The sequence below is a fragment of the Bubalus bubalis genome, chromosome 1, assembly GCF_019923935.1.
Source record: "Bubalus bubalis isolate 160015118507 breed Murrah chromosome 1, NDDB_SH_1, whole genome shotgun sequence".
NCBI classification, from domain to species: Eukaryota; Metazoa; Chordata; class Mammalia; order Artiodactyla; family Bovidae; genus Bubalus; species Bubalus bubalis.
In genome coordinates, this window is record NC_059157.1 from 178,229,731 (window position 1) to 178,254,246 (window position 24,516).

General features: G+C 38.0%; 1 protein-coding gene and 1 non-coding gene across 6 annotated transcripts in view; both read right to left on the bottom strand.

Annotated features, from left to right (window-relative positions):
- PPP2R3A (protein phosphatase 2 regulatory subunit B''alpha) overlaps positions 1 to 24,516 on the bottom strand; it is a 223,965-nt gene that overhangs the window by 178,112 nt on the left and 21,337 nt on the right. The window contains exon 2 of one of the 5 annotated variants that reach the window (XM_025291375.3): positions 3,241 to 3,394. The exons of 2 other annotated variants lie outside the window; for them this stretch is intronic. The gene's annotated coding sequence lies outside the window, so the exon portion shown is untranslated. Of the gene's footprint in view, positions 1 to 3,240; positions 3,427 to 24,516 lie in introns of those variants that run through there. 2 more of the 5 variants (XM_025291369.3, XM_044946881.2) reach the window with 2 other exon arrangements.
- On the bottom strand, positions 20,039 to 20,110 carry TRNAR-GCG. The gene has a single exon. It is a non-coding gene; the product is annotated as a tRNA-Arg (tRNA).

Sequence of the window (24,516 nt, forward strand, 5' to 3'; positions counted from 1 at the left end):
TGTGCTCCTGCAATATTTGACAACTGCTCCTCTGAGTCCTATCACCATAGATGCATTCTGCCAGTTCCAGACCTTCACATGACTGAAGATGTGTATATATGAGATGTACACACATTTTCAGTCTGGCTTCCTTCATTTTGCATAATGGCCTTGAGATTCATCCATGTTATTGCATGCATCAATAGAATATACCTTTTTACTGCTTAGCAGATATCCTACTATATAATTAAATATGCCTAAATTCATCTTATCTATTTATTCAGTTAATGGACATCTGGGTTGTTTCTAGTTTGGACTATTATGAATTAAAACTGCTAAGAACTTTCAAGTAAAAGTCTTTTTTGTCAATAAGCATTCATTTCTTTTGGGTAACTAACAATGGAATTAATGAGTCATGAGAAGTGTACGTTATATAAAAACCTGTAAAATAGTTTTTCAAAGTGGTTCTGCCATTTTATGGTCTCATCAGCAACACTCAAGAGCTCTAGTTGCCCTACAGCCTTTTGGATACTTGTCAGTTTCCTTAATTTTAGCCATTTTAGCAGGTGTGAAGTGGTATCCACACACTGTGGTTTTAATTTGCATTTCCCTGATGACTAATGATGTTGAACAATTTTTATATGCTTTTTTAAAAATTGGGGTATAGTTGCTTTATAATGTTGTGCTAGTTTCTGCTCTACAACAAAGTGTCATATGCTTATTATTAGCAATTCATATACAATTCTTTTTTTGGTTAAGTTTCTATGCTACTCTTTTGGGTTGCTTTTGACTACTGAGTTCTAAAAGCTCATTTACATATTTTAGATGTAGATATTGTCTCTTGGTCTGTGGCTTTCCTATCCAGTTTCTGAGCAGTAGCTTTTGAAGAATAGGAGATTTTAATTCCAATTTTAATTCTACTAATTTTATTAATCCAACTAATCAAATTATCTTTTGTAGTTAATAAATTTGTATCCTGTCTTAAGATTTCTGTCTATCTTAAGGTCATAGATGCTTTAAGGTTTTCAGGCGTTTCAAGTGTTATGTTTAGGTCTCTGATCTATTTTGAATTAATTTTCATGTATGGAATGAGGCTGAATTTCAACATTATCCTGCATCACTTGTTCAAAAGACTATCCTGTCCCCACTGAACTGTGTTGGAGCCTCTGTTGAAAAGCAAATCACCATACATATAGACTTATTTCTGGATTCTCTATTCTTTTGTCTTTGTATATACCAATACCATTCTGTATTAATTATTGTAGCTTTACAGTAAGCCTTAAGATAATAATGTAAATGCACCATTTCTTCTTTTTCAGAATTGTTTTGGCTATTCTAGGTCCTCTGCACTTCCATAGTGATACTGGAATCACTGTGCCTATTTTCACAAAGAAACATGCAGGATTGACTGGAATTTCATTTAATCTAAATCATTGGTGACAATGGAGACCTTAACAATATCAAGTCTCCAATCATTATAATCCATGAACATAAATGTATCTCTCCATGTATTTACATGCTCTTTCATTTCTCTAAGCAATGTCTATAGGCCTTTCATTAAATTTACTTCCAAATATTTCATGTTTTATGATGCTAATACAAATGGTAGTTATACTAATTTCATTTTCCACTGTGTTTGTTGTTGGTATAGAAAAATACAGTTGATTTATGTATATTGATCTTATCACTTGCCACTTGGCTAAATTCATTTATTAAAGGATTTGGGGGGGGTAGATTACTTGGGATTTTCCATATAGACTATTGTATTGTTTGAAACTAGAGAGTTTTACTTTTTCCCTTTAATACTTACTGCCTTACTGACCACTGCACTGGTTAGAATCTTCAGAACAATACTGACTAGAAATATGAGTTCAGAAATCCTTGCCTTGTATCTGATCTTAGGAAAAAGTACTCAGTTCTTCACCATGATCACAGCTGCAGGTTTTTTAGTAGATATCCTTTATCAGATTGAGAAAGTTCTATTTCTAGTTTGTTGAGATTTTTAAAAAATCTCATGAGGTGGTTTAGTTCTGTTAAATATCTATTCTGAACCTGTTGAGATGGTCACATAATTTTTACCCTTTATTTAGCTAATGTGATGGAAGAGGGGTGAGAAAACTGAAATTCAGCTTCAGGCATGGGCTGTTTTCGTAGGGCATCCCGAAGAGATACTTCTCATTCAGATGAATATACATGGCAGTAAAGAGACAGGAGTTGAAAATAAAAACTTGGGAGTAAGTGTCAGATAAAGGTTTTAAAGTCCCAAGAGCGGACAAGACTGATCTGCACAGAATGAGAAATAAGACAAAGACAAAACTCTGAGGAAGGCTGATATGTTCAGGGTGAAGAGAAGGACACAAGGAAGGAGACAGAGACTGCATTTTCAAAAGGCAGGAAGAGAACCAGCCAAATGTGACATGGAAGTCAAGGGAGGAAAGTGCTGCATTCTTCCAACATTCTCAATTCCAAAGAGTTTGTACCAATAATGTACCAATAAACATTAAAAGTATACTTTTCTTTTGTACATGTTTCTCCCTAATTTCATGTAGAAATTTGAGGAGTTAATATAACCTTAAACAGTATACATATAATGATGGAAAATAGAGAATGATGTTACACAATTTTTTATGTTGCTATTTGTGTGTTCTATTTCAGGAAACACCTGGAGCAGAGAGTATGAGGTAAAGAACTTCCACCACTTATCTCAGCTGATGAAAGGGTTCAAGAAGAAAATGATCTGCACAAATCATAGACGCAAGGGATGACTGTTTGAATATCCGTGTTATTTAAATAGGACATTCTGGAGACTAGATAAGGAAAAACTGTAGAAAAGCGCCTAAAACTTTTTTTTTTTTAAACACAGTACATAAGGTGTGATGATTCAGAAGGAATGAGTCATTTAGAAATAATAAGATAATCTTCCTGGAAAACACCGGCACTCTGTAGTGGATGACTCAGTATGGAAACTGATCCCAAGAGAACAATTTAGAGGGATACAAAAACATATACTACAGAGCTACTTGTAGGATAAAAAAAGGAGACCTGGAATATTTTATCTTTTGTGTTCACTTCAAAAATTGTTGAGAAAATAAGAAATCTCATAGAAGGCAATATTTTTCTGATGCTCAAAGAAATTATATATATGCACATGAAAGAACAATTAATGTTCTAGGTTTAACGCTGATGTCTTTACTTTTAAGAACATCTCAGCAGCAGGCCTAATTTGAGCATACAGGATCTAGGAAGTGCTTAAAGACTTACTTTTTTCTTTACTCCAGTGGAGGAGGAGGAAATGTGGCTGAGGGAAAAAGCACCAGGTGGGCAGGCGGGAGTTCCTCGTGCAGCTTCTACTTCTGCACTGACAAGCTCAGTAAGGTGGTCAAGTCAATGCCCTCACTGGGATTCACCTTCTCTTCTGGAAAAGAGGACAAGCGATGGTTCTGGGGTCTAGGGAACACAAGAAAAGCAAAATTCCTTCTTGCTTTGAATTACAAAAAAGCAATATTTTACCTAAAAACTATTCTGTATTTTTTTGATATGGGAAGCACAATGAGCTGGCTATTAATTTTTAAAAAATATTTATTTATTAGGCTGTGCTGGTGTTTAGCTGAGGCACACAAGAGGTTTAGTTGTGGCATGTGAACTCTTAGTTGTAGCATGTGGGACCTAGTTCCCTGACCAGGGATCAAACCTGGGTCCCCTGCATTAGGAGTACGGAGTCTCAGCCACTGGACCACCAGGGAAGTTCCTGAACTGGCTATTAATTTTTAATGCATGTCATTTGCAAAACTACCGATTTCTGAGTATTGGCTCTAAGTGGCAAATCATGGAGTTAAACTTTGTGCATGTGTGCACGCTCACTCACTCAGTCCTGCCTGACTCTGCAACCCCATGGACTGTAACCTACCAGGCTCCTCTGCTCACGTGATTTGCCAGAGAAGAATACTGGGGTGGGTTGCCATTTCCTTCTCCAAGGAATCTTCCCAACCCAGGGAACCAATGTTTCCTGCATCTCTTGCATTGGCAGGTGGACTCTTTACCTTTGAGCTACATGGGAAGTCTGGTGGTTAAACTTTGACCATTTTATAATTAAAAAATTCTCTATAATACATTCCAAAACATCAATAATAGCTATCTCCGTTGCTGCTAGTACTTTAAGTTACTCTGATTCATATATTTCCCTTTTCTGAGGCTTTTCTTATTTTGGAGCAGATCATATAAAGATAAAATCACATTCTGTAGATGAAAATCATTTGGATGATTTAGAAGAACATATATACAACCCAGTTTAATAAACATTTGATGCTACTACAAGCCAGGTACTCTTCAAGACAAGTAAACTACAAATCCTATAATTTTGCCTCAAGCGAGCTTACATTGTAAGTAGGCAGAGAAAAGAATATTTTTTATATCAAGGAAGGCACCCCAGAGAGCAGGACTGCCAAGCCCAGTTTGGAATGGAGCAGAGGCAGTGGCTGCTGAAAGAAAGGGAAGATGCCTTGTGGATAAAGAGGGCCAGGCAGGAGGTAGCCTGGGAGATATGAGGAGCTCCTGGGAGTTTGGTGTTATTTCAATGTCAAGTGTGAAGAGAGGCTTCTAGGTGCTACCACTAAAGGGGTGGGGAAGAGGCAACAGCATCAGAGACTCCCGAGCGGCTTCAGTGGGGGTGGGGGGACTCAGTCAGGTTTACACTGTGGGTGTATTACTGTGTAGCACTGCAGAGGACAGAGCTGGGGAAGCAAGACCAAAGCCAGGCAGAGCAGGTAGAAGGGCTCTGCAGAGATTTCAGAAGAGAATCAGTGAGGCTGTAAATGAAGGCAGCTCAAAGGCTTATGTGACTACCTGTGATCACAAATGTAAGTTATCTTTATTTCTTTTTTAAAATTTCTTTCTTTCTTTTTGGTGCTGGGTCTCTGTTGGTGCGTGGACTTTTTCTAGGTGTGGGGAGCAGGAGCTACTCACTGTTGTGGCTTCTCTTGCTGTGGAGCCTCACATGGGCTCAGCAGTTGTGGCCCCCAAGCTCTAGAGCACAGGCTCAAAAGTTGTGGTGCACAGGCTTAGTTGCTCCATAGCATGTGGGATCTTTCCCGATTAGGGATTGAACCTGTGTCTCCTGCACTGGCAGGTAGATTCTTTACCACTGAGTCACAAGGGAAGTCCATAAGTTATCTTTAAATCCTGTTCTTTTCTGTATCCCTGTGCAAGTACAAATTCTGGCCAAAGCTGACAACAGATCCTACATTCAGTTTTATTAGGTAATTATGGATCTTTAAAAAGAAAAAAGGATTATTTGTTAATGTATACTAAGTACCCAAAATGTTTAGGGTATCACAGAAAACAAGCAAAGCTCCTGACTGTAGGAACTTACAAAATAAATGAGGCAAAGAAGAATAAATCAATCCACTCAACTGGGGTATACAGGGGTATACTGGGGGGCACTTCTGGGCCTTGATGGAAATCACACTCTTGTGACAGTTCCTTTTAGAACATAATTTTTACATCCACCTTTCTTTTTCTGACAAGTTTATGGCGGTATAAGTGATCAGAGAAGCTCTCCAGTGGGCAATTCTAGGTGATGACCAGGAACCTGGAGTTAAATAAATAGAAGCCTGAGTCAGGGGAAAACTTGCTTGAATGGGACGATAACAGACCAGAGAAAAATCCCCAAAGATGGCATGGATGGCAGTAGCTGAGGAGGAGTCTGGAACTGCTTTGAACGTGGCTTGGATTTGACAGATTGAAGTTATCACTGCTTATTTCTTAAACAACAGTTTTAATCTTTGTAAAAGTAATGACTGAGAAATAAGACATGACTGCTGGAAAAAAAAAAAAGAGAAAATACAAAGAGGAAAATAAAGATCACACCCAGAGACAGTATCAATATGAAGACTTTTCCCCTTTTTGACTTTCAACACACACATAAACATACACATAAATAGACATGTGGAATTTTACAAATATTTATCAATTTTTAAAACAAAAGTGAGACAATTATAGTTTATTATCTGCCTTTTCCACTTAAGATAGGAAAACACCTTTTCATGAAAATTAAAATCATGGCATACATCCTAGATACAATCTGTGGACATACCAAATTTACTTGTTCAGCTCTTTACTAAGGCACATTAAAGCTCTATGATAAGAAAGGTGCATAAAGGAAGCAAGCAGCAAGCAAATAATAAAACTGACTTCAGCTGTGACAGTATTTTCAATATTTTAAAGGTGGAAAGAGGTAAGACATGGAACCTCATGAGATTTTAGTGTTCCAGACACAAGATGAATAATGTCTGATTCTGGAATTCTTTGTGGATGAAGAGTTTCCAACTGAAGCTGGAAAAAAAGGAAAAGAGTGCAGCCCAACACACACTAAAAATGAAGTAGTTTCAAATCTTCACATCTGCAGAATAGATAGAATGTCAAAGACAGCACCCAGACAACCAAAAGCAGTGGGTGGACTGCCAGGGAAAAACCAAGTGCCATTCTGGTGACCATCCATAACCATGGCTTTCCCAGGAAGTGACACACTGCTCTAACACAAAGCACGCCGAACCTTTCTCATAAGGCCGGAGGCCACCTTCAGACTTCATGGACCTTCTTCAGGCCTTGCTTCCTCCAGCGCTTGGCTGGGCTCTGTGAATTACAAACAGCTCGTCAGAGTTCCCTTGGAAGCTGCCAATACTAGCCATTTCCCACTGCAATTAGAATAGCTCTGCTGTTATCTGCTTTACTGGGTTGGCCAAAAAGTTCCTTCCATTTTTAAATAAAAATAAAAGACATATTTTTCATTTTCACCAAGCACTTCATTCAACAATGTATTCAATGTTTTGTTCCAGTATCTTCTGCCATTTTTCAGGCAACTTCATAATTCTGTCTTCGCAAAGCTTTTTCTCTTTTTGAGCAAAGAACTGTTCCAGGTGCTTTTTACAGTCTTTTAGGGAATTGAAATTTTTCCATTAAAAGAACTTTTTAAAGACTGAAATAAATGGAAATCTGAAGTTGCAATATCTGATGAATATGGTGGGTGAATCAGAATTTCCCAGTCAAGCTGTAACAGTTTTTGCCTGGTCATCAAAGAAACACGCAGTCTTGCTTATCCCGATGAAAGATTATGAGCTTCTATTCACAAATTTTGGACACTTAGCATCAACTGCTGCTTTCAGTTGGTCTAACTGGGAGCAGTACCTGCTGGAATCAATCGTTTGGTTTTCTGGAAGGAGCTCATAATAGAGGAGTCCCTTCCAATCCCATCATATACACAACATCACCTTCTTTGGATAAAGACTGGCCTTTGGTGCGGTTGGTGGTGGTTCATTTCGCTTGCCCCATGATCTCTTCTGTTCCACATTATTGTACGGTATTTACTTTTCATCACCTATCACAATTTGTCTTAAAAAACTGAATGTTTTGGTTATGTTTCAGTAGAGGATCACATGTGTAAATATGGTTAAGAAGTTCTTTTTTGCTTAACTTATGCGGAATCCAAACATCAGAGCAATTTAACATAACCAAGCTGGTGTAAATGACTAAGTTGGCTCCCTTAGTGTAGTGTTGATTGTTCTTAATTAATGTCTCAGTTTGATCACTATCAACTTCAACTGTTCTACCATAAAGCATCGTCCAGCAAAGAATCTCTAGCATGCAACTTTGCAAACCACTTTTGACATGTTCAGGCTTCCCTCATAGCTCAGTTGGTAAAGAATCCACCTGCAATGAGGAGACCCCGGTTCGATTCCTGGGTTGGGAAGATCTGCTGGAGAAGGGATAGGCTACCAACTCCAGTATTCTTTGGCTTTCCTTGTGGCTCAGCTGGTAAAGAATCCACCTGCAATGCAGGAGACCTGGGTTCAATCCCTGGGTTGGGAAGATCCCCTGGAGAAGGGAAAGGCTACCCACTCCAGTATTCTGGCCTGGAGAATTCCATGGACTGTATAGTGCATGGGATCGCAAAGAGTTGGACATGACTCAGTGACTTTCATTTTCACTTTTCACTTGACATGTTCAGTCACAGCACCTTCTCTATACACTGCAAAAATCTTTCCTTACATTTCAGTTGTGTTTTTACTTTTCTTGAAATAATAAAGCATAATATGCTGAAAATAACTGCTTCTTTTCTTCCATTTTCAATATTAAAATGGCTACACAAAAATTCACCTATTTTGGTGAGTTTTCTGAAAAATGTGCGCTGATACGACAGCTGTAACAATACAACCTAACAAAATTGTGTTGAATGAAGTTAAATACACTGAGCCCTACTAAAGCCATCTCACAGAAAAAAACTGAATGAACTCTTTGGCCAACCCAATATATATTGGCTGGATCTCTAAAAAATATTTTATTTGAAAAAATACAAATAGCTCAAAATCATTCTTAAAAATCATGTGATTAAAAAAATAACATTCACCATTCAGATTGTTAATCACAAAGGTACAAATATAAATTTATAATGAAGGGATCTGAAAGTCACCACCATAACACCTTAGTTAAACTTAGAATCACTAACGGTGGGATATCAGATAATACGTAGCTCCCAACTGGATGCATTATGAAGCCTGAATATCACGCATGGACTTTTCTTGCCAAGAATATTTAGCTTTAATCAAATTTTCAGATTTAACATTCATTTATAGGAAATATAGGCAATAGAGAAATAAGTTTTAAACCACCATAGGTAAACAGAGAAGTTCATGATATGGCTCATTCTCTAAGACAACTGGCCAGGTCTCTTCAATAAGTCAGTATCATGAGGGAAAAAGCACATGTGTGGAGCTTGGTTGGGGGGAAGGGGCATGATAGAAAAAATATCAACTATAAAGGCTCTGAGGTGGGAACACATCTTCATATTTTAGCAAGGTGAGAATGCCAGTGTGACTAGACTTTGACTTTTACTGAATGAGATAGGAATCTACTAAGGAATTTTAAGCAGAGAAATTACATGATCTGACTTACTTTTAAAACAAGATCATTTTAGTTGCTCTTATGGGAACAGACTACAGGGACAAGGGTAGAAGTAGGGAGACCAAAAAAGGGGGCCAAATTTGCCTAGAATATTCCAGGCAAAAGATGATGTTGGCTTGAACCAAGTGACAGTAGAGGAAAGGTGAAAAGTCAGATTCCGGATATATTTTGAAACAAGAGCCAATGGGACACATGTGAGAGCTTTGTGGAAAAGAGAGAGGTCGAGGGTGAATCTAAGGGTTGATTTTTTTTTTTTTAAAACACTTGTTTCTTTTCCTGAACAATTGGAAGAAGAAAACTGAGATAATTCAGACTGGGAAGACTGCAGGAAGAACCAATTCATTGGTGGGAGATGACATCAGTGGTGGCAAGGTGGTCAGTAACTCAATTTTGGCTGTTACTTTTGAGATGCCTACTAGACATTCAGATAAAGATGTGCAGAATGCTGTTAGAGAATTAAACCTAGACTTCTGGGGAGAGATTTAGGCTGGTATAAATCCGAGACTCATAGTTAAAGCCTTGAGACTAGATGCGATCACCAAGGGAGGGAATATAGAAAGAAAAGAAATACATATATATCCTATAATAAATCTTATTCTTTAAGATTCTACAGAAATCTATGTTTCTACATAGGAACAGAATAAGAAAGAAGCAACCAAGGCTAAGCCTAGGTGCTGTTCAATAGAACTGTCTGAGATGATGAAATATTTTATATATCCGTGCCATTCATGTGGCTATTGAACACCTGAAATACGGCTAATGCAACTGAATAGTTGAAAATTTAAATTAAGTAGCTATATGTGCTAATGGCTACAGGAGAGTAGTACCTACAGTACTTAGAGTCTGAGGGAATGAAGTGGAATCAGCAGAGAAGACAGAAAAGTGGTCAGGAAGGGAGGAATTGTGAGACAGTTCTCCATGGGTCTCTCATGTTTCTGTACACATTGCAAGCAAGGCACTGCCTGTCTTGATAATTAGTGATAAGATATTTTATATAATATGACAGTTCCACATGATCTTTTTCAAGACTGTCTGTATAGCAAACGACCTTGGAACACTTGATACTGCCTCCCTCTGGAGCAAAGAGAAGGCATGCTAATTGCCCACCATAAAAGATTTGCATTCTCTAAGATCAGGCTTCCTTTCTAATAACACAACCTACCATGCCAGTAGCTGTAGTTTGGCCCCTTTCACATTGCCTGAGAGTGACTGGGCTAAGGGAACCAGTACAAAAAGACTCCTACTGTGGCTACTGCTATTGCTGTGTTTATTACAGACAATTAACCTGTCTCTGATCCATAAGTCTTATGCCTTCTACCACCATTCATGAAACTAATGGAGCTTCTGTAGTGTAGTGGTTATAACATTCACCTCACAGCATTCATGAAACTGGCAAGCTAAACTGCTGGCTTACAAACAGGGTAAAATCTAAGATATTGCACAGTTCTTGACAACTATTTTAAAGTGAATAAGGTATTTCAAGGAGAGAGTGGTTAACTCTGTTCCTGAACGTTAAACCAGGTAAGTATAGAAAAATGTGTTGATGAAATTTGGGAAGCAGAAATATGACTGGCAACAGGTCCATTCTGAAGGAGATCAGCCCTGGGATTTCTTTGGAAGGAATGATGCTAAAGCTGAAACTCGAGTACTTTGGCCACCTCATGCGAAGAATTGACTCATTGGGAAAGACTCTGATGCTGGGAGGGATTGGGGGCAAGAGGAGAAGGGGACAACAGAGGATGAGATGGCTGGATGGCATCACTGACTCGATGGATATGGATTTGGGTGAACTCTGGGAGTTGGTGATGGACAGGGAGGCCTGGTGTGCAGCAATTCATGGGGTCACAAGGAGTCGGACATGACTAAGCGACTGAACTGAACTGAATTCCTTACTGTATACACAGACAACCCAGTATAGCTGGTAACACAACTGGAATAACTTATGGGGGCATTAGATCTTTTTACAGATAACTTGGTAGGTGTTTGTAAGTCCAAAAAAGTGCAATAGCCGTCTTGACATATTTGTTGGCCATACCTAGGATATAAACTCACTGTGCTCAGTCGCTCAGTCATATCTGAATCTTTGCAACCCCATGGACTGTAGCCTGCCAGGCTTCTCTGTCCATGGGATTTTCTCGGCACGAATACTGGAGTGGGTCGCCATTTCCTCCTCCAATAAGCTCATTAAGGCCTATCAACCTTATTGCCAAAACCTCTCTCAATTTTGACCACTTCTAATTAGAATCCTGCTACAATCTTGGCCCAAATTACCCAGCTCTATTACCTGCACTACCATTATGGCCTTCTAACTGGTCTCTCTGCTTTCCATGTTGCCTCTCCATACTTCAGTAATTTTTCAAACAGCACATTTACAGCAATACAAATCAGTGAATCACACTCCTATTTCAAATGCTCCAGTGGTTACCAGTCACCAAAAACAAGACGGGAGCTGACTACAAAATTCAGACGTAAATTGAAGAACATAGGGAAAACCACCAGGCCATTCAGGTATGACCTAAATCAAATCCCCTATGATTATACAGTGAAAGTGACAAACAGATTCAAGGGATTAGATCTGATAGACAGAGAGCCTGAAGAACTATGGATGGAGGTTTGTAACACTGTCTAGGAGACAGTGATCAAAACCATCCCCAAGAAAAAGAAATACAAAAAGGCAAAATGGTTGTTTGAGGAGGCCTTACAAATAGCTGAGAAAAGAGAAGCAAAAGGCAAAGGAGAAAAGGAAAGATATACCCATCTGAATGCATAATTCCAGAGAATATCAAGGAGGCATAAGAAAGCCCTTTTAAGTGAACAATGCAAAGAAACAGAGGAAACCAACAGACTGGGTAAGACTAGAGATGTCCTCAAGAAAATTAGAGATACCTAGGGAACTTTTCATGCAAAGATGGGCACAATAAAGGACACAAATAGTATGGACCTAATAGAAGCAGAAGATATTATGAAGAGATAGCAAGAATGCACTATACAACTTTTTTGTATAGTTGCAAGAACTATACAAAAAAGATCTTCATGTCCCAGATAACCACAATGATGTGATCACTGACCTAGAGCCAGACATCCTGGAGTGTGAAGTCAAGTGGGCCTTAGGAAGCATCACTACGAACAAAACTAGTGGAGGTGTTGGAATTCCAGCTGAGCTATTCCAAATCCTAAAGATGATGCTGTTAAAAGTGCTGCACTCAATATGTCAGCAAATCTGGAAAACTTAGCAGTGGCCACAGGACTGGAAAAGGTCAGTTTTCATTCCAATCCCAAAGAAAGGCAATGCCAAAGAATGTTCAAACTACCACACAACTTCATTCATTTCACATGTTAGCAAGCTCATGCTCAAAATTCTCCAAGCTAGGCTTCAACAGTATATGAACCAAGAACTTTCAGATGTACAAGGCAGAGGAACCAGAGATCAAATTGCCAACATCCGTTGGATCACAGAAAAAGCTAGAGAATTCCAGAAAAACATCTACTTCTGCTTCGTTGACTATGCTAAATAAAGCCCGTGACTGTGTGGATCACAACAAATTCTTAAAGAGATAGGAATACCAGACCACTTGACCTGCTTCCTGAGAAACCTGTATTCAGGTCAAGATGCAACAGTTAGAACACTCAGAACAACAGACTGGTTCCAAATTGAGAGAGGAGTACGTCAAGGATATATATTGTCACCCTGCTTATTTAACTTATATGCAGAGTACATCATGTGAAATGCCAGGCTGGATGAAGCATAAACCGGAATGAACACTGCTGAGAGAAATACCAATAACCTCAGATATGCAGATGACACCACCCTTATGGCAGAAAGTGAAGAGGAATTAAAGAGCCTCTTGATAAAAGTGAAAAAGTAGAGTGAAAAAGCTGGCTTAAAACTCAACATTCAAGAAACAAAGATCATGGCATCTAGTCCGATCACTTCATGGCAAATAGATGGGGAAACAATGGAAACGGTGACAGACTTTATTTTCTTGGGCTCCAAAATCAATGTGGACAATGACTGTAACCATGAAATTAAGACATTCACTCCTTGGAAGAAAAGCAATGACATATCTAGACAGTGTATTAAAAAGCAAAGACATTATTTTGCCTACAAAGGTTCATACAGTCAAAGCTATGATTTTTCCAGTAGTCATGTACAGACGTTGAGAGCTGGACAATAAAATAGACTGAGCGCTAAAGAATTGATGTCTTCAAACTGGATTGCTGGAAAAGACTCTTGAGAGTCCCTTGAATTGCAAGGAAATCAAACCAGTCAGTCCTAAAGGAAATCAACCCTGAATACTCATTGGAAGGACTGATGCTGAAGCTCCAATACTTTGGCCACCTGATGGGAAGAGCTGACTCACTGGAAAAAAATCCTGATGCTGGGAAAGATTGAAGGCAGGAGAAGGGCTGACAGAGAATGAGATGGTTGGATGGCATTACCGACTCAATGGACATGAATTTGAGCAAACTTTGGGAGATGGTGAAGGACAGGGAAGTCTGGAGTGCTGCAATCCATGGGGTTGCACAGACACTACTGAACAACTGAACAACAACAATGGTCACCTACTCCATTCCAAACAAAATCTAAACTCCTCTACCATGGCCAAATATAGGTCCAGAATCTACTTACCACTTTCCTGGCCTCATTTTGTTCTGTTTTTCCTTGGCCTCTGTTTTGGTTCCTCCAATAAACACTTCTTCCTTGACCAAGGTCCCGTTTCATTACTCTCTACCTTTCCCTGATAGCTCAGTTGGTAAAGAATCCACCTGCAATGCAGGAGACCTCAGTTCAATTCCTGGGTCAGGAAGATCCACTGGAGAAGGGACAGGCTACCCACTCCAGTATGCTTGGGCTTCCCTTGTGGCTCAGCTGGTAAAGAATCTGCCTGCAATGCGGGAGACCTGGGTTCGATCACTGGGTTGGGAAGATCCCCTGGAGAATGGAAAGGTTACCCATTCCAGTATTCTGTCCTGGAGAATTCCATGGACTGCATAGTCCATTGGGTTTCTTTTTTTTTATTATTATTATTTTTTAATATAAATTTATTTAATTGGAGGTTAATTACTTTACAATATTGTATTGCTTTTGCCATACATCAATATGAATCCGCCACAGGTATACACGTGTTCCCCATCCTGAACCCCCCTCCCAGCTCCCTCCCTGTACCATCCCTCTGGGTCGTCCCAGTGCACCAGCCCCAAGCATCCAGTATCCTGCATCGAACCTGGACTGGTGATTCGTTTCTTATATGATATTATACATGTTTTAATGCCATTCTCCCAAATCATCCCCCCCGTCCCTCTCCCACAGAGTCGAAAAGACTGTTCTAGACATCAGTGTCTCTTTTGCTGTCTCACATACAGGGTTATTGTTACCATCTTTCTAAATTCCATATATATGCGTTAGTATACTGTATTGGTGTTTTTCTTTCTGGCTTACTTCACTCTGTATAATAGGCTCCAGTTTCATCCACCTCATTAGAACTGATTCAAATGTATTCTTTTTAATGGCTGAGTAATACTCCCTTGTGTATATGTACTTCAATTGGGTTTCAAAGAGTCAGACATGACTGAGCAGCTTTCACTTTCACCCCATTACTCAGTTTATTGTCTGTATCAGCACTTATCAGTATCTATAATTATTTTATTTATTGTTTACACATTCAATATATTTATCCCTGCAATAGAATGTAACAGCTTTACAGAGGCAGGGATCTTGTTTGCTTGTTCATTACAGTATCCCTACACCAGTACAGTGCTTGGTATAGAGGAAGAACTTAATGAGGAAGTGAAGGAAGCCATCTGTTAATATACTACCATTTCTGATTCTTCGGATAAGACTTGGACTGGGAACAGAGTCACCTTTTAAAACTAGTTTTGTTATTTTTATTTTAGAAAACTAGTTTCAGGAGGGACTGACTGACACCATCTAGAATGAGGTGGCCTAACCTTCATTTTACCTGATAAAGAGGTTTAGCACATGCCCTGAATCTAAGACCAGCATCCTGGCCCATAGGACAAAATACTGAGAGACAATGTACAGAAGACAATCCACTAGAGCTGCATGACCCAGCATCACTCCCTCCCAATATACACTGCCAAAAGCAGGATTGACTATTCTCATACTATTGCTAGGAAAGCTCCTTCATAAAAGTCTACTCATCAATAGATTTCTGGTTAACCAATAAGGGGGCCATGTACCACCCTGATCTCCAAACTTAAGTAACATATGTCCAAATCCTACAGAATGCATTCCTGTACAGGTATTTTCTTACTGAAGCATCTGAAAACATTCTGCCAACTAGGTCTTGGTCCTTTAAGAAAAGTGACACATCCACACTGATAAATAGTACCATTAACCAGTACTTAACCAGTCCTTCTATTGCTTAGTACTGTCACTCTGTACATCTACCCCTGGCAGTGCTCCTCCTTATGAATGCCCTTGCTACTACTCACCTATACTATGCACGAGGGGATCAAGACAATCCCAACCCCATTACTTTGGAGTGGGAGGACTAGGACATTTGAATGCTGGTGCTTACCAAGCTTGGTGAGCTGGATGGAACTTAACGGAGCTTTCCAGTCTGATCTGTCATCTGCTTAAACAAACTTTTATCATGACTGTAGCTGGGAAACAGACTTTAGACCTAGGTATCTATCTACACCTTGACAGACATTATACTACAGGAAATTTTTGGTTATATTCCTAAAGTTTTAATCATTTACTTTATCTCATCTCCCAAGGCCCTCATTCCTGTTGGATGGGAAGCAGCTGTAAAGATTATTGGGACACCAAAGTTGAGTAGGGTTATAGAATGGACAGTGGGTAGTTCATTTTGTAAACTAACCTAATTGATTTTTTAAAAACTGAAGCAGAGGTGATTTACAATGTTGTGTTACTTTCCAGTGCACAGCAAAGTGATTCAGTTACACATACATGTGCATGTTGTCACTTTAGTCGTGTCTGACTCCTTGTGACCCTGTGGACTGCAACCTGCCAGGCTCCTCTATCTATGGGATTCTCCAGGCAAGAATACTGGAGTGGGTTGCCATGCCCTTTTCCAGGGAATATTTCCAGCCTAGGGATCAAACCCACATCTCTCATTTCTCCTTCAATGACAGGCGAGTTCTTTACCACTAGCACCACCTGGGAAACCCCTATATGTACATATATATACACAAACATAAATATTCTTTTTCAGATTCTTTCTCCTTATAGGTTACTATGAAAAACTGAGTATAGTTCTCTGTGCTATACAGTAGGTGCTTGGTGGTTATGTATTTTATATATAGTAGTGTGTATATGTTAATTCCAAACTCCTAATTCATCTCTACTCTCATCTTTTCCTTTTGGTAACCATAAGTTTTTCTATGTCTGTGGGCCTATTTCTGTTCTGTATATAAGTTCATTTATATCATTTGTTTTTATTTTCTTTTTAAAAAATATTTTAAAATTTAAGTATATGTGGTTTACAACTTTGTGTTTGTTTCAGGTGTACAGCAAGGTGATTCAGTTACACATATATATTCATTGGTACCTTTTAGATTTCAAATATAAGTGATATCATGGACTATTTATCTTTCTCTGACTTACTTCACTTAGAATAATTCCTAGATCCATCCATGTTGCTGCAAATAACATTTAATTCTTTTTAATGCTGAGTCATATTTTGCTGTGGCTTCCCAGGTGGCTCAGAGGTAAAGAAAGTGCCTGCCAATGTAGGAGACTTGGGTTGCATCCCTGGGTTGGGAAGATTCCCTGGAGAAGGAAATGGCAACTCACTCCAGTATTCTTGCCTGGAAAATCCCATGGACAGAGGAACCTGACAGGCTAGAGTCCATGGGGTCGCAAAGAGTTGGATATGACTTAGCAACTGAGTATGCACACAACATTCCACTGTATGTATATGTATATGTATGTGTGTATATATGCATATACACACATATATATTATATCTCCTTTATTCATTCATCTCTTGATAGACATTTTGGTTGCTTCCATGTCTTGGCTATTGTAAAAAGTGCTGCAGTGAACACTGGGGTGCATGTATCTTTTCGAATTATAGTTTCTTTCTGGATATATGCCCAGGAGGGGGACTGCAGGATCATATGGCAGCTCTATTTTTAGTTTTTTAAGGAACCTCTGTACTGTTCTCTGTAGTGGCTACATATTCACATTCCCACCAACAGTGCAGGAGGGTTCCTTTTTCTCTACACTCTCCAGCATTTATTACTTGTAGACTTTTTGATGATGGTCATTCTGACTGGTGTGAGGTTATACCTTACTGCAGTTTTGATTTGCAATTTTCCAGTAATTAGCAATGTTCAGTATCTTTTCATGTGCTTTTTGGCCATCTGAATGTTCTCTTTGGTTAAATGTCTATTTAGATTTTCTATCCATTTTTTGACTGGGTTGCTTTGTTGTTTGAGTTTTTTGATATCAGGCTGTATGTATATTTTGGAGGTTAAACCCTTGTCAGTTGCTTTGTCTGCAAATATTTTCTCCCATTCTGAGGGCTGTCTTTTGTTTTGTTTGTTTTCTTTTGCTGTGCAAAGCTTTTAAGTTTGAACAGGCCCCATTTTGTTTTGTTTGTTTTTGACTTCCATTACTCTAAGAGATGGATCCAGAAAGATACTGCTGAGATTTATGTAAACTGACCTAATCTTCCTAGGAAGATTACACTTAGGAGACTATTACACTCTTTTATTTATTTTTTTGTGTGGGGGGGTGTATATATTTTATAATCCCCTCTTTTTCTCAGAGCTCAGGGCACTTATCCATTCCTTCTCGAACTGATCTTCTCTCCAATATACTGAACAAGAGTTATAGGAGAACATCCTATAGATGTTATAGAACAGCCTACTTCTTAGAGACTTGCCTTCTTCACAGGCTAGGTGGGACAACTTTATGAGTCACACGCTATCCAATCTCCGGTCAAGTTTAGTTGGGACACTGACTCAAGGTAGGCCAACCTTGTTTTCTCTACTGGGGACTTGGAACTAAAGCACTGAAACATTGTCAATTAGCTGAGAGCTCTGGGTCTTAAAGTCTGCAGAACTGAAGGCTATAACAAAAAGCCAGTTGGATAGAATAACCCTTATTTTACATTTTTCTTATTTTTGAGTGTTTAAATCTTTCCTTTTTAGACCACTGCTTGGGGGCATTCATAATGAGTAACACAGCAGGAGAAGCTGGGGTTAAGAAAAAAGAGTACATATAATACAGAGAGAAAGAGTAGTATGCTCAGTTTCTAAAATAGTGAACTGATATGCTCTCTGTATATTTTTACTATAAATAACCTTTTTACTAATATATCTCTAAGTGGATATTTATTCCTTATAGCTAATCATTTTCTATGACATTCAAACATATACCTTCATTGATATTCTGACTCCATTTTTCTTTCGGCTCTTGCTTTCATAATACTCTACTGCCTTCCCTCTCCTGATCTTTCTTCATTTAATCTGTAACCAAAAAACTTCATACTGTGTAATGAATACTTAACATTTTTTTCTTTTTTTAAGCAGCCTAGAATCTTGTGGACATTGTAATCTTTGATTATAATGGGGCAGTTGTGCAATACATGTATCCATCTGCCCAGTTTTAAGATCAAAGTGACAACATGGATTGAAAGAGGGGAAACTATTACCCTTCTGAAAGTGAGCAGCAAGGCTGTGCTCTTCAGTTAAACGGCCACATCACGTGACACATCCTGTCCCTACATTCGGATGATGGTACATTTTTTTCCAGGCTGGCCATTCTGGATCCAGGCACAATCTGACATCAATCGGTACAATTTCAGTGACTGGGCCTACACATTATTTTGATAATTTGGAGGTTTCGTTTTTAAATATCAAGGTAGAAAATGGTTTCATGTACTCTTTGAGAGAAGTTCTCAGCAAACATATACTATAGATATTTGTCACCAATAAACAAAAAGTCAATTGGATAGAATAATCCTTAATTTTTTTTCAAATTTTCAAGTGTTTAAATCTTTCCTTTTTAGAAGTTTAAATATCTAAACAGAGTATGCTCAATTATTGATATAATAAACATCCAGCTGTCTGTAACACTAGTTGTATAGTAAGTTGAAGATGAATTCTTTTTAGGGCAACCTCTTCCTTATTTCATACCACATGGAATCCACAACTGACAATCCATTTTAGAAATGAAAGCATCTTAATCTGATTAGACCCTTTCTATGTTTCATAATATTCAATAAAGTATCTTTACCTTGCTATTAGTATTTGTACTTAGTTAACAATCCTGAATTATTTTTCTTTTCAGTAGCTTTAAGAATAGGAAATAGCAAATGTCAATTATATACATATATGACTGCATATATGATTTTAAACTAAGGCATGTTGGCTAATGTTTTTGTATTTAAAATGATTGAAAAACCTTTATATCTTGAAATAATTATAGATTTCCAGAAGAACTACCAAAAGAATACAGAGAATTCCCTTATACCTTTCACCCAGCTTCTTTTAATCATAATTTTTTAAGTATTAGAAACATCTTGGTATTTCATACAAATTTTGATCAGATGAATGCAAATTACATATTCCATAAAAGCATCTTGAAACAGTTTTACAGAATTATCATTTTCATGTGCTTCATTAATTTACGATATTCTGACATGTGTTTCACACATGTTCCATCTTTAACCAACAGTCCACTATGAGTACAATTTAAACTATACTTACAACTAAGACCAACACTTAAAAACACTATAATGGTCCTCCTTAAACTCTTCCAAAAAGCAGAAGAAGAGGGACTACTTCCAAACTCACTTTATTATTTAAAAAATTTTATTGCAGTATAGTTGATCCACTTTGCTATACAACTGAAACAAACAGAAAAGTGAATCTGTTATAAATATATATACTTAAAAAAATTTCTTTTCCCATACAGGCCATTACAGACTATTGAGTAGAGTTCCCTGTGGTATACAGTAAGTAGGTCCTTACTGTGTATGCGTTAGCGCTCAGTCATGTCTGGCTGTATGCAACTCCATGGACTGTAGCTTACCAGGCTTCTCTGTCCATGGGATACTCCAGGAAAGAATACTGGAGCGGACTGCCAACCCTCCTCCATTGGATCTTCCCCACCCAGGGATTGAACCTGGGTCTCCTGCGTCGCAGGCAGACTCTTTACCATCTGAGCCACAAGGGAAGCTCCAGGTCTTTATTAGTTATCTCTTTTATATACAGTAGTGTGTATATGTCAATCTCAATCTGCCAATTTATCCCTTGCCCCAATTCCCTAGTAACCGTAAGTTTGTTTTCCACATCTGTGACTAGTACTTCTGTTTTACAAATAAGTTCATTTCTATAATTTTTTTAAGATTATACATATAAGTACTATCATATGGTATTTGTCTTTCTCTCCCTGACTTACTTCACACGTATGACAACCTCTAAGTCCATTCATGTTGCTGCAAATGGCATTATTTTATTCATTTTTATGGATGAGTAATATTCCACTGTAAATATGCACAACATTTACCTTATCCTTTCCTCTGTCAATGATATTTAGGCTGCTTCTATGTCCTGGCTATTGTAAATAGTGCTTCAGTGAACACTGGGATGCATGTATTTTTTCAAATTATGGTTTTCTCCAGGTATATGCCCAAGAATGGGATTGCTGGGTCACATGATAGTTCTATTTTTAGTTTTTTAAAAGAATCTCCATTTTGTTCTTCAGTGGCTGTACCAATTTACATTCTCACCAACAGTGTAGGAGGAGGGTTCCCTTTTCTCACTCTTTCTAGCATTTATTTTTTGTAGATTTTTTTTTTTTTTTGATGATGGCCATTCTGATAAGTGTGAGGTGATATTCATTGTTGTTCTGATTTACATTTCTCTAACAATTAGCAATGCCAAACATCTTTTCGTTTGCTTCTTGACCACCTGTATGTCTTTAGAGAAGTACCTATTTAAATCTTCTGCCCATTTTTGATTAGGTTATTTTGGTCTCTCTCTCTTTAAAAATATTTGAGCGGCATGAGCTATTTGTATACTTTGGCGATTAATCCCTTGTTAGTAGTTTTGTTTGCAAATATTTTCTCCCATTCTGAGAGTTTTCTTTTTGTTTTGTTTATGGTTTCTTTGCTGTACAAAAGCTTTCAAGTTTAATTAGGTCCCATCTGCTTTTATTTTTTTTCCATTCCTCTGGGAGATAGATTAAAAAAGACTTTGCTGCGATTTATGTCAAAGAGTGTTCTGTCTATGCTTTCCTCTAAGAGTTTTATAGTGTCCAGCCTTACATTTTGGTCTTTAATCCATTTTGAGTTTATTTTTGTGTATGGTGTTAAGAGAGTTCTAACTTCATTCTTTTATATGGTTCAGTTTTCTCAGAAACACTTATTGAAGAGACTATCTTTTCTCCATTGTATATTCTTGCCTCCTTTGTCACAGATTAGGTGACCATAAGTGCATAGTCAAACTCATTTTACAAGGCCAGCATTACATGTAATTCAACTTGGCAACACCACTATAAAAAAAAAAAAAAGAAAATTAGAGACCAGTATCCTTGATGAACAAATACAAGATGAAAATCCTCAACAAATGAGCAAACCAAAATCAACAATACAGCAAAAGAATCATATACCATGGTCAAGTGGAATCTATTCCAGGGATGTAAGGATGGTTTAACACCCACAAATCAACCAACATGACACACCACATTAACAAAATGAAGGATAAAAAGCATATGATCATCTCAATAAATGCAGAAAAAGCATTTGCAAAGTCCACAAGCCATTCATGATAAAAACTCTCAACAGACTGGGTAAAGAGGAAATGTAAATCAAAATAAGAAAGGCCATATATGACAAACCCACAGTTTGTATGAGACGCAATGGTAAAAAGTTGAAAGCATCTCCTCTAATATCGGGAACAAGAAAAGGATGCCCACTCTTACCACATGTATTCAACATAGTATTTGAAGTCCTAGCCAGAGCAGTTAGGAAGAAAAAGAAAGAAAGGAATCCAAATCAGAAAGGAAGAAATAAAACTGTTTCTATTATGGTATTATATATAGAAAACCCTGAAAACTCTACCAAAAAACTGTTATGACTAATAAACAAATTTGGTAAACTTTGCATGATACACAAACAATATACAAAAATCAGTTGCATTTCTATATGCTAATAATGAACTATGAGAAAGAGAAATCAAGAAAACAATCAAATTTACACTTGCATTAAAAAGAATAAAATATCTAGGACTAAATTTTACCAAGGAGGTAAAAGAGGAGTACACTGAAATACTGTAAGACATTGATGAAAGAAACTGAAGACACAAATAGAAAGATATTCCATGCCCATGGATTAGAAGAATTAATATTGTTTAAATGTCCATATTACCCAAAGCAACTTACAGATGCATTGCAATCCTTATCAAAATTGCAATGGCATTTTTCACAGAAATAGAACAAAGTGAAAGTAAAAGTGAAAGTCACTCAGTCATGTCTGACTCTTTGTGACCTCATGAACTGTAGCCTGCAAGGCTCCTCTGTCCATGGAATTCTCTAGGTAAGAATACTGGAGTGAGTAGCCATTCCCTTCTCCAGGGGATCTTCCCAACCAAGGGATCGAACCCAGGTCTCGTACATTGCAGGTGGATTTTTTTTTTTACCATCTTAGCCACCAGGGAAGCCCAAGAATACTGAAGTGGGTAGCCTATCTCTTCTCCAGGGTATCTTCCTGACCCAAGAATTGAACCAGGGTCTCCTGCATTGCAGGCAGATTCTTTACCAGCTGACAATCAATCTTGAAATTTGTATGGAACCGCAAAAGATCCTGGACAGCCAAAAGCAATCTTGAGAAAGAAGGACAAAACTGGAAGCACCGTACTACCTGATTTCAAAATATATTATAAAGCTATAGTAATCAAAACAGTGTGGTACTGGAATACAAACAGACACACAGATCAATGGAACAGAATAGAGCTCAGAAATAAGCCCATGTATATGTGGTCAATTAATTTACCACAAAAGAACCAAGAACATGTAATGGGGAAAGAACAATCTTTTCAATAAATGATGTTGGGAAAACTGGACAGCCACAAGCCAGAGAGTGAAAAGAGACCACTATCTTATCCCATACACAAAAATTAAATCAAAATGGATAAAAGAGTTGAATGTAAGACCTGAAACCATAAAATTAGTAGAAGAAAACACAAATGGTAAGTTCTGTGACACTGGTCTTGACAATGGTGTTTTGGATTTGATACCAAAAGTAAAGATAACAAAAGCAAAAATAAAAGAAATGGGATTACATCAAACTAAAAAGTGTCTGTACAGCAACAGAAACCATCAACCATCAACAATATGAAAAGGCAACCTCTGGGAGAATATATTTTCAAATCAGCTACCTAGTGAGCTGTTAATATATAAAGATATAAAGAACTCACACAAGAGTAAAAAAGCACAAACAACCAGATTAAAAAAAGGGCAGAGGATCTGAACAGAGATTTTTTCCAATGAAGATACACAGATGGCCAATAGGTACAGAGGAATTCACTCATCAGAGGAATATAAATCAAAACTACAATGAGTTATCACTTCACACCTGTTAGAATGGCTATTATCAAAAGACAACAAATAATAAGCATTGGCCAGGATGTAGAGATAAGGGAACACTTGTGCACTGTTTGTAGGAAACTAAATTGGTGCAGCCACTATGGAAAACAACGTGGAGGTTCCTCAAAAGATTAAAAATAGAACTACTATATGACCCAGCAATTCCACTTCTGGGCATATATCTGAAAGAAATGAAAACATTATCTTGAAGAGATATCCACACTCCCATGTTCACTGAAGCTTTATAATAGCTAATGCATGGAAACAACCCAAGTTGTTTTTCAATGGGAAAAACATTTAAATAGTTTATTAATTTCCAAAAGACATTATTGATACAGAAACTATTATTGCCTTCAATTATATGGATTGATTCTAAGATCAATATATAAACTAGTTCTAAAATTTCACATGGAAGAGAAAATATGAAAGAAGAGTGCAGAGAAGCTTGGGGTCAGGGGACTAAGACAAAATAGTAATAATATTTTTCCTTTAAACTGAGCAGTGGGTAACGCTCATTGTACTGCTATGCTTTACACCTTCAGTTCAGTTGCTCAGTTGTGTCCGACTCTTTGCGACCCCATGAATTGCAGCACGCCAGGCCTCCCTGTCCATCACCAACTCCCGGAGTTCACTCAAACTCATGTCCATCGAGTTGGTGATGCCATCCAGCCATCTCATCCTCTGTCATCCCCTTCTCCTCCTGACCCCAATCCCTCCCAGCATCAGAGTCTTTTCCAATGAGTCAACTCTTTGCATGAGGTGGCCAAAGTACTGGAGTTTTAGCTTTAGCATCATTCCTTCCAAAGAACACCCAGGACTGATTTCCTATAGAATAGACTGGTTGGATCTCCTTGCAGTCCAAGGGACTCGCAAGAGTCTTCTCCAACACCACAGCTCAAAAGCATCAAATCTTCAGCGCTCAGCTTTCTTCACAGTCCAACTCTCACATCCATACATGACTACTGGAAAAACCATAGACTTGACTAGACGGACCT